The sequence below is a fragment of the Chelonia mydas genome, chromosome 5 (genome assembly GCF_015237465.2).
Source record: "Chelonia mydas isolate rCheMyd1 chromosome 5, rCheMyd1.pri.v2, whole genome shotgun sequence".
Classification (NCBI taxonomy): domain Eukaryota; kingdom Metazoa; phylum Chordata; order Testudines; family Cheloniidae; genus Chelonia; species Chelonia mydas.
This window is the reverse complement of record NC_051245.2, coordinates 78,110,044-78,121,323: the sequence shown is the minus strand read 5'-3', so window position 1 is coordinate 78,121,323 and position 11,280 is coordinate 78,110,044. Positions and strand designations below refer to the sequence as shown.

The window sequence follows — 11,280 nt, the reverse complement described above, 5'->3', positions numbered from 1 at the left end:
ACATTTGTGAGGTAGAGTAGTATTATTATCTCCATCTTACAGAGGGGTAACTAGAGGCCCAGAGAGGCTTAAGTGACTTGCCTAAGGTGTCACATAGGAAGTATGTGACAAAGCTGGGAATGGACCCCCAACTAGCACCCTGAACCAGCCTTCATTTGCTACTGGCTGTCTCCTTTAATGATAACAGAAGGAAAGGTCTATACCTATATTTTCTATGTTTCTGGGATTTCCTGTAACTACCTCTACACTGCTATTCAATGCCCACACATTCCTAAACTGTGAGTGTTTTGGGGTGGAGGTAAAATGTAGAGTATTGAATACTTGCTGAATACTCAGTGAGCTAGCTAGCTGGGAAGGTATCTTTTGAGTACATACATAGAGCAGCCATTTTAATCTTGATCAGTCTCTAGTTTTTACTATGATTTCTGAACTAAATATTTCTAAGAAATTACTATGGCTATATTTTATAACTTGGAAGTCAGGGTCAGTCTTGTTAGATAAGATCTGGTGAAGAGGAGAAAACAGAGTTCAGTGATCTGATCTTTTCAGTTGAGATAATATAAATACTTTTCACATCTTTGAAAATATGAAGTGCTAAAACTGGTTATTCCACACAACCCTAAAGAGATATTTCTACTCTAGGCCCTAGTTCATCTGACCAGAGAGCCACCCTCATCTCCCTTCTGTCAAAAATGGAGTTAATAAGCCACACCTGCTACAATGAGTCTAAGTATCCAATCAATCACTCTTGCAGAGCTCCATCACTTACTAACAGGATGGGTCAACGTTCTACTGTACCACACTGTTACAGGCCATTAAACATCATGCTTCAGGGCATATGCCGATTGATTTGTAGAGTCAGGAATAAACAGTTTTAAACAAGGTTTTGGGGTTTGGTATACAGACACCCAGGCCTGCTTAATACCTTTGCAAAGAAACCAAGATACAAAAGTTAAAAAGGCTACAGCATTTGAAAGGTAAAACATTAAGGTTTTCATTTTAACAATATCCATTGTGTCCTTTTCCTTTAGTTTAGAGAGCTTTTTATAAGGGAAAAACCCACTGTTTGACAATCTTTTATATGGTATTAAAGATGGTAATAATGGGGAAAAAGAAAGTTGGGAGGCAGCTGTTGATTCTCACTTCCTAGCAGACAAAACAAGACAAACGTACACAAGACAGAAAGAAAAGAACAGAGAAGATAATGCAGCTTCAGTCTCTGGTGTTGACTTCACTTGCAATTTTACTGCTGGAAAAACACACACAGAGCACATAGTATAATCAGCCCTCTGAGACCTGGCAAACTTGTACCTGCATCAGGTTGTTTAGCGTATTGCTTTTAGTTGCCTGTTCAGTCAGTCAAAACTCTCAGCAGTTTTGCAAAAGACAGTCCCGGATGGCTAAGGTAGATTCTAAAGAGACATGGTGTTTTTGTCATGCCCAGGACTTCTTGCAAGCCCCAATGATATCATGGTGGTTCTCAGGTTCTGAGAAAAGATGGTGGAGTAGCAGTTATGAAGGTGAAGCTCACTCCTTCCCTTTCTTTCAGTCAGCAATTGTTGTATTAGCTTCTGCAAAGTCTTTACTTTTAAGGACTCCAAAAAAGAATGATGAGTGGAATAGTATGTCCTTGTGTTAGGCCTCACTGGTGAACAAGATAACTTCCAGCACACCAATTTTGGTCCATTGATTTCCAGTCCGCACTTCCCTTGTTTACCAGATATGATTGTAACACAGTCCTGAATTATATCAGTAGACCTTTTTTGTTTAGACTGATAGTCTGTATCCCTATTGCACCTTTCCCCATCAACAATTATTGATAAAGGTTGTTATGACACTTTTTAATAAACTTTTTCTCATTTTCCCACAGTTAGGCTCATAATTAGGGTAAATTTACAGGCCCAATTATTACATCAGATGATAAGCCAGCTCACATGCTGTATTTTGTCTTGGGTGTAGTGGCCAGTGTTTTAGAAAGACATACATCCTTGTATAATGCAGGTCTCTCGTATAATACTGTGTGTGTGTGTGTGTGTATATATATATATATATATAGGGGGAAATGGTTCAGTGTTGGACAGTAACCGTATCATGTTAACACCATTGACTCTTTGGCCCTATATAGTCTACCTAAATTAATAAAACAGATCAGTTTGTCCTCCTGGATCAGACCAAGGTCTGTTCACATGTAAATAAGGTGGAGCTGCTCCAAAGAAAAGGAGAAAGTGACACATAGTGGCAACTTTCTTTATAGGAAGTTCTTCTTTACAGAAAGTTCTACCTGCTGAGCTCTTTTCTTTCATAAAAATATTTTCTGACATAGCTGTAGTAGCTCAGGTTTGCCCAACTTTACAAGGTGCTCCTTATTTTTGAGACACTCTGTTCTCATCAGCAGGGGAGCTGGGTGATGGTGCACTGTATTGTTTGGTCTTGTAAACTATTTTCCCTGCTAAGACAGAAATTGGTCTGTCTTTCTTTGGGGGAGTTGGCAAAGTCTTTGGATGACAGAGCATTTTATTGTAGTTTGTTTTTTGTTTGCCAACTCCCCCAAAGAAAGACAGACCAATTTCTGAAAGAAAACAAATTAATCAAGAAGCAGCTGTTTAGGTGGAGAAACAATCCTTTTTCTAAATCTGGTTAAATTCATATAAAATATGCTGCATACCTGGTGCTAAAAGTGAACTGTTAGGCAGATGAATCAATAATGACAATCTGTCTTTGTACTCCTCCCACCAAGAGTTGGATGTGAGCTAGCTGTGGCTTGCAGTGCTTAGCAGTTCTCTCAACTTGGCCATTTCATTATGACTAACTGCATCATGTACATGGCCCATATTACTAATATACACTTCAGCAGATGAATCCATGAGCTTCAAGTTCATCAGATAACCATAAGCAGAGAGGCACTCAGAGTGGGTGAACTAGTCTGACCGGATAAGTGCTGACCTGAGTGTGTGTTCATCCTCCTCACTGATCTTTTAACATTCAGAACTGTTTGTTAAATTGACATGGAAGATTCCATCACTATGCAACACACTCCAGTCCAGGTTGTTGGGGGAGTGGCCAAGAAGCCCACTTTTCTTCTCCTAGTTGGAGTAAGTGGATAATTGAAACTGATTCCCTTTCTACTGGTACTATTGCCAAGGCTCCATTCATTCTTGCATATGATGTGGTACTTCCCTGGCAATTATATCCCAAAGTGCACTATTTTTCAGAAAAGTTACTGCTTGTAAGATTAAAAACTGATGTAGGAGCAAGATGGTGTTTGCATGAATAACAGGGAAAAGCAGAGCTGGTCACTGGAAGAAGTTTGTGAAGAAGGTAGGGAATCTCAGTTGGATTGGGGACTGAAAATGTTCTAATAAATATCTGAACTCTTGGATACCTGAATCAGCTCTAAGTCTTGTGAGGCTTTCCCATGACTAATACGGACTGCTGGTGAATAATCATCGGATGTATGGATCAAAAACATACACACAGGCTAGCATATATCTGAGGCGTGTAGTCAACTTTAGAGACAAATTCCTAATTTTAAAAATAGCTTATGTATTAATACATCCATTACTTGCACAAAAATAGTCAGAAGTATACTAAATTAGTGTGGTGGCTTACATTCATTCAAAAGCATTCCTGGTTGAATGCAGAATCAACATAAACCAACCACTCCATTATTTTTAAAATCTTTTTTTTCTAAAAGGCATTCTATCATTCACTCATAAAGAATTAGTTCTGGGACTCTCCCAGAACTAATATATATCAAATATATAATAAAAAAAATCACACACACTTGTGAATTTTTTTTTCCTGAGTAGCTCTTTCTAAAGCTTGATGTAAGAAGTCCATAACTGCTATGGACTGCTTATTGACTTCCGATGTCAAAATAATCTTTGTTCTCTTTGTGAACATTAAAATTGCAGTCTTACCAAGTGATTGACTTGAGTCAATCATGAGTCATAACCATTTTACTTAAGGGAACGTAATATTTTCTGATAGTTCTTCTTGCATCTGTTGTTCTGGAAGGGTCTGGTGCCTCTGAGTTGGTGTGTCCTCGTCTGTGGGGAAGCTCATCAGAAGCAAACTCCTCACAGAAGTCTCCATAGACCAGGACACCCTTCTAGAACAGCAGGTGCAAAACCTGCAGACATATCTCCATGGTTTCAATGTTCAACACCTCTGCAATACACCTTTCAAGATCCACTGGTTCTACACATGCCTATCACAACATATGGTGTACCTTTTCCAGTGCACTAACTACCATAATAACTGTGGGTGAAACGAGACAATCACTACGCTCTTGAATGAACCCTCACAGAAAAATAACACAAGACAAAAACACCATGTCACCTGTGGGTGCACAGTTTTCACAAAGCAATCACTCTATATCTGAGCTATCAGTCCTTGTCCTCTAAGCAAACCTGCACAACACATTGAAAAGATGAGCCTGGGAGCTTAAACTCATAACTTTGCTCGACACTAAAAATCATGGACTGATTAGAGACACTGAATTTATGGTTTATTACAACAATCTATAACCTATTAACCCTTTTCCCCCTTGACTAGAGGGGGTTAATGAGCCACTTCACTTTGAATGGTCCCTTTAAATGTGTTTAACTACTTATGTTAAACATTCTGTTCACCTTGTATTTAGCTGTGATAGAGTATGATTTCCAAACCTGAAGAAGAGATCTGCAATCTTGAAAGCCTGTGAGTGTCACCAACAGAAACTGGTCCAATAAAAGATAATACCTGACCCACCTTGTCTATCTGAAGACATGATTAGCAGAAACTGACTTACTAGTGTATGATTATTAACAGGAGTTTTCTTGTATACTATCCCATCTTTATTTTTTTGGATACTAATAATGGCAATATAAAACTACTGTAGCAATAAAGCATATCTGCCTTTTCTGCTGTATACAAAACCTCCATTTGCTCTTTCACCAGTTCAGTCTTAAAGCAATTCCCTTTTCTCTTTTGCTAGGATGGAAAGTTCCCTGTGGTTCTCTGGTAGATTTTCAAATGTGGCCAAGATTGCAAGACATTATTAAACAGTTTGTCAGCTTTACTTTATGCTTATCTGCTATTTCTGTCTTAATGGACTTAAGTGCTGAATGTTGTAATGACTGGAAATAATGGGCTTCCTACCATGTGAGACCCTGAGTGTCAGGGAGAGGCTGCACGGTTGTGTAAATTTGGTTCATAATCACTTTTTAATGACATTTTTGTACAGTTCCAAAAGCAAAATACAAATGTTTTCAGTTAAACTACTGATATCTGTCAGACATTAGACACCATTTTGTTCTAAGCATGTCGTTGTTGGTTGGTAAGGTAGAGAAGCACGTATGTGTTAGTGACTAAAATAAACAGAGCAGACAGAAATGCAAGAGTATATTGGCCTGATTCTTATGGGGAAAATGACACATTTGCAGTGGTATTACATAATGCTTTGGGTATCTTTTTTTGTAAATGAAGGTGTATGAACTTGGCATGTTATCCTTGGTTTAAAGAGGTTGACTTTGCACAGCTTCATGTCCAGCTATAATGTTTTGTTGTACACACATGGCTGTTACTTTCTTACCTACTGTAAGAAATTTTACAGAAGAAGAAAACATTTACAAATGATCAAATAAATGTTTGACAGGTTTTTTATTCACCCAGATCTAATTGTGTGGCTTTGGGCCTCTTCTGCAAGCAGAAAAATCCTTTCCTAGGAGGGAAGCGCAGAAGCTCTTCAGTTCTTAGCCACTGCATTTTGAATCCTCCAGCTGCCATGTCGAGCTTAATGGTCCATTGGTACTCAGGCAGTGAAAATATTTGGCAAATATGAGAGATTTTTTTCCTTTGACTTTCTTCTCTGCTTTTATGGAGTTCTTCTTTCTAAAGCTATGCTTTCAAAGCCTATTTTTAAAATTTACTCAGCAAGAACTATAAAAGCCATTTTTGAGTCTTTTCTAGTTGAACGGGTTAATATATATTATTGGGAGATGTGTTTTAAAGTTATTACTAGTTAGCCAAATTGATGTGTAAAGGGGTCCTCGGAAAGTGATCCAAGTACTCCTGTCAGTGGTCCAATATGCAGTCTAGGGTGCATTACTAACAAGGCCCAGAGTATCATGACACGAACTAAATAGCAACGCAAAGCCCAACAGCGAGTCTGATAGACTCCCATGGAGTAAGAGGTAGGGATAGGAGAGAATAGTAGTGAAAATTGTAAACTTATTGGGAGTGACCAGATGTTATTTCTGTAGACTGACTTGTTACCTCTGCTTATCTGAATGTGTAAGCACTTACCTTTTTGTAGAAATGCTCCTGGTCAGCAGTACTGCACTTCTTTTAGAAACTGATCATATAACTAGTAAAGAGTTTTCAACCTAAGAGTAAATTTTGTGTCTTCAAATAGCCAGAAAAAGGTCCACAAACACTGAGGTTCTAACTAAGCTTTCAAAATAGGACGTCAGTGTTGCATCAACTTTCATGTCTATCTGTATAGGAGTAAACCTCACCACAAGTGAGAATCATTCTTTGTACCTGCTGCTGTATAGGAGTAAACAAAGCATGAGGCCTATCAGCACAGGCAAAACAAAGTATTACAACACTAGGGCATTGGTTTAGAGGAATCCAGTGGGTCAAGATTGGATTGGGAGTCTAACATTAAACTGGATTGGAGGACGATAGCATGGGTTTTGTGGGAAGGAAGCATAAACATGTACACTTGAGGTTACCAATTAACTACAAAATCACCTCACTGGAGAGGCCTGAGACTGAAATAGCAGGGCTATTTCAGGTCAGAATGTAGATGTATCCTCTTACAATACACCCTTTTCTATAATTTTCCAGTAAGGCTTGTTTTAAAGGTAAAAAGAAAAATCTTGCCAGCTGGCATGATTTGTTCTGAAATTTAATAGTGGAGACTGTTAAATACAGTAATTGGGAGGTGGGGGAATCTTAATAGCAGCGCAGCTGTATGTTTGTGCCCACTTTTCAGTGTTTCTTACCTAGGATTTGTGTAGTCAGACTTGTTTTCAGGAAAGAAAAAAATATAAATATTGTCAGCAAGCTTGACTTGTTATAAAACTCCTGAACAGTCAGTGCTTTCTTCAGCAAAATAACTGAAAAAGAAAATTAGTGGCAGCAGCCTGCACAGTTCAGTACATCTGCTGGAGCCTCTGCAGCACTTTCTCTGTGAGACTTCCAATCTCAAGGAGAGAAACTGCCAATGGGCTCGCTTGCATATGAAATAACCCTACGAGTGACTCAGTTCCTGCTTTTAGTTCTCTAACATCATGTTGAGAAGCAGAAATATACTTGGTCTAATTGGCATGCCTGGCAGCAATTTGCACAGCAAATTCCTTCCCAAGATACCAGATTTAGTACCTGAGGAAATTTGTTCGCATGCACACTTACTCGCACTCTCTCTCACTCTCTCTCTCGCGCACGCGCACACACAGATGCACCTGATTGTTTTGTTTTTTAAAAAAATATTTATTATCATGGGTGAAATCCTGGCACCACTGAAGTCAATGGGAACTTTGACACTTACTTCAATTAGTCTGTGATTTTACCCAATATTTTTCACAGCAAACCTGGTTTCTGCTGTCAATTGTACCTTCCGTTGTATTAATTTCTTTGAATGATCAAGATTTTGTAGTGTCTTTCTGCTTTCCACCAGCTTGTTTTTCACGTACTGATATTGTTCCTCATGAGCATGATCAGACTGCAACTAATTAGTTGCCTTCATAATTCTGAGCAGCTCTGACTGCTTGTTTTTTGGCACCCATGAATGCTGGTCTCCTCTAACACATGGTCTGCTTGTATCTTTGTATTGAGTCCTAATACACTTAACCACTCATCTGAAAGCAATGTTTTGTGTAATTCAGATTTCCTTTCAACTAACTGGTACACAGGAAATTGTGGTGAAAAGGTACTGGAACCTGGGGGAGGGAGCATCTTTTTGTTCTATGTTTGTACAGCATCTAGTGCAGGGGGTACAAGTCTACCAATGGGGCTCCGTGGTGTGATAATACAAATAAATAATAATCCCTCTAAGATAAGGGGATGGTGGTGGTTGTGGAAAGGAAGCAGCTGGGGGACATAATCTGATGGTAGAAATAATATATAAAGATACGGAGTCCTATTATGCGCAAATGCTTGGTTGCGGGTAAACCTAATCAATCTCCTCTTTCTCTAGGGTGGAACTGCTGACACCTGTTGCTAGAAGGCCAGCAGGCTGACATAGCATTCCCATGAGCTGGATAAGGTGAATTGGTTTAACTAGCCATTACATCCAACACTTACTTGTTATAGAAATAGTACAGCAAGCCACACTGATTTATACAGATTTTGACCCAGGTCAATCAAGCCTCACAAATGGACATGGTCATGGATTTCTGGTAACTGCTAAACATATTACACATATTGTGAGCTGGGATGTTAGGACTTTATTTGGTACAGGCCAGACTGAGCTGGTAGAAAAGGACTTAAGGAGGTTACACGTTTCCTTTGCTGACATATGGGAAACACATTGGCTGGATGTAGGCAAATTGACAGTTGGAAATTGTACTTAACTTTGGACATTCCTGTGGACAAGTGAAACGCAGAGATGAGATTGCTACAGCAGTGGACAAGAGAACAGTTATTTCAGTGGAAACTGGTGTCTGAGTGGATTGTAATAGCAAAGTTTTTACTACGGCCTACATAAACTATGCGGAAGTGTGATCTGTTCTTCCACACCAATAAAAGCAGCGAAGAGGCAGAGGAAGATAGTTGGCTAGCATTGTACATGAGATTCCCAATCATATGATCCTGATAATGGGAGATATTAATGCAAAGGTTGGGAGTGGACATGTTAAACTAATGAATAGTGTTGGACCACATCGTATCGGAATGGCAAACAATAAAGGGGAAAGGTTAAGAACTTGCTGTGAGATGCACAGTCTGATTAATGGTGATACTTTCGTTTCCTCACAGACATGCACAATGGAATTCACCAGATGGTCAAAAACCAAATTGACCACGTTATTATTATTCTGGATGTGTAAATGAGAACAGAATATGATCCATCTTATTTCATTTTTAGTTTTGATCTTACTGCTACAAGATTTTATTTTATATTTTGACCTCTTTAATATAAACCTGAGGGTCATTACATTCCTACTAAATTTGGAATTTAAATCAATCATTTGTGCAGTAAGAATACAAAAACTGCTGCTATGGAAAGTGCTGCAGTTGTGGGGTACTATGAAACAATCTTTGAGTTAGGGTGCAATAAAATATTGTTCCTGTGCATCATCCAAATTGTTGAAGTACCACAAGGTTTAAAGTAGTTAGCCTGCAGGATAGTGATGGTGGTTAGTTGGTTGTTTTTTTAAATTTATTTGTGTTAGTACTATAGCCCCTGGAATCTTGGTTATGGTTGTCCCCTCTACCAAAAAGCTGAAATGGCGCCCCTGTCAACAAAACAAGAAAACAAAAGATGAAAGTGATTGATTATATAAAGGTTAAGCTGTATGAAAACACAAGCAGGTAAATGATGTAAGTCGTGTGGGTTTTTTGTTTTTTTTTAAAAGCCTACTGGTGAAGTGATGATGACTGCCAAGGCGGTGAGGTGCTGGGAGTATGAAAGGAGGATTTCGAGAGTGCTGAATCCTCCAAATGCAAGCAGTCTAGTCATACGAGATGAACAGGACAGCTTGCAAGGCAGAATGGATATCAGCACTGAACCACCATCAGAAGAGGAAATAGAAAGAGCAATGAAGCTGTTTAAATGGGAAAGCTGCAGGAACAGACAATATAACGGCTGAGCTGCTAAAAGTTGGCGAGACAAGTGCTATCAAAGCATTAAGAAAAATTAAACAAGAAAGTTGGGAGCAAGATGACTGGCTGAAGGCGGTAGTTGTGCCAATCCTGAAGAAAGGAGATCCTGCTAACTGAATAACTAGAGGGATAAACTTCTTATCTGTATAAGGAACAATCATGATGAAAGTAATTGTCAACAGATTAAGACCAGTTTTAGAAGAAGTAGATGAGGAACCGTGCGTGCAGCTTCAGACCAGGCTCAAGTTGCATCGACCTGATATTCATGCACTGACATCTGATGGTGGGGGGTGGGGTGGGAGGACTAAAGATGTTGCTGTTTTCATTTACTTTGATTTGGTTTGGAGAGAAGCTTTATGCAAATTAGTAAAAGTAGATAGTGTTCCAGAGAGGATAACTGCAACTATAAAAGTTGTGTACAAAGACTCCTGTAATGTCAAAAGAATTGGTAGAACATTAAGCAACTGGTTCAAATCAATATTTGGTATAAGACAAGGGGGCATGGAATCACCAGTGATCTTCATTATATTCCTAAACCAGACATTAAAAAGTTAGACAAGCTGGATGATCTAGAATTTAAAATCCTTCGTTTATACAGACATGGTACAAAAGGCGGAGGTTTGAATTAATGATGCTCTTTGCTACCTTGGAAAATTCGTCTAGTTCACTTGAACTCTCAGTAATTGCCTAGAAGACAAAGCTTGCATCTTGGAAAAGTGACAACAAAGTGTTCAAATGCAGCAGTGGTGAAGAATTATCAGAAGTAGAATCTTGTGTACCTATGAAATTTGATCTGTGCTGACAGTTCCATCAAGGATGTGATTAAAAGGAGCTGTGCTTTAGCTACAAATGCTGCATAGAAATTGATAAAATTATGGACTGATAAAAATATTACATTTGATACCAAAGTGGAAAAAATACCAAACCAGTGTACAGTGTACAGTATTATTCTAGTCTGGAAGCAGCGGCATTAAATGAAAAAGGCATCACAAAAGATGGAGATAGTGGACTTGAGTTCTTAATTTATCTTAAAATTATTCCACGTCACACCTTCCATTTTCTGAAATTAAGAGAATAGGATGTGAAATCAAGATACAGGATTTGCTGCTATCGAAAAGATTCAGATGGTGAGGTCACTGCAGAACACAAACAGATAATAGAGTGCCAAAGAAAATAATGCAAACATAACCAAGGTCAGTCTGACCTAGAGGCCGACCACTGGTTGAGTGATAGGGACATTGTATACAGAGACATGACCAGGCCGGGTTGAATGGAGGAACAAGCCATGGCTGGGAACAGCAACACTCTACTCCTCCCTGGGTTTGTAAAGATGCTCTGGGATACAAAAGAAAAGATTAAAATAGTTGAACTACCTTAAATTTAGAATGGAGTCTATTCAGAATGTTTTTTTTTTTCACTTTAAGAAAACAGGCAGTGGATTTCCACAGTTTAGAATATGATATACAATGC

General features: G+C 38.8%; 1 long non-coding RNA gene across 1 annotated transcript in view; it reads left to right on the top strand.

Annotated features, from left to right (window-relative positions):
- Positions 1-11,040, top strand: part of LOC122466063 — a 50,445-nt gene extending 39,405 nt beyond the window's left edge. The window contains exons 3-4 of the long non-coding RNA XR_006291282.1: positions 8,186-8,254; positions 9,564-11,040. This is a non-coding gene — a long non-coding RNA (uncharacterized LOC122466063). The remainder of the gene's footprint in view (positions 1-8,185; positions 8,255-9,563) is intronic.
- Positions 11,041-11,280: the final 240 nt, after the last annotated feature.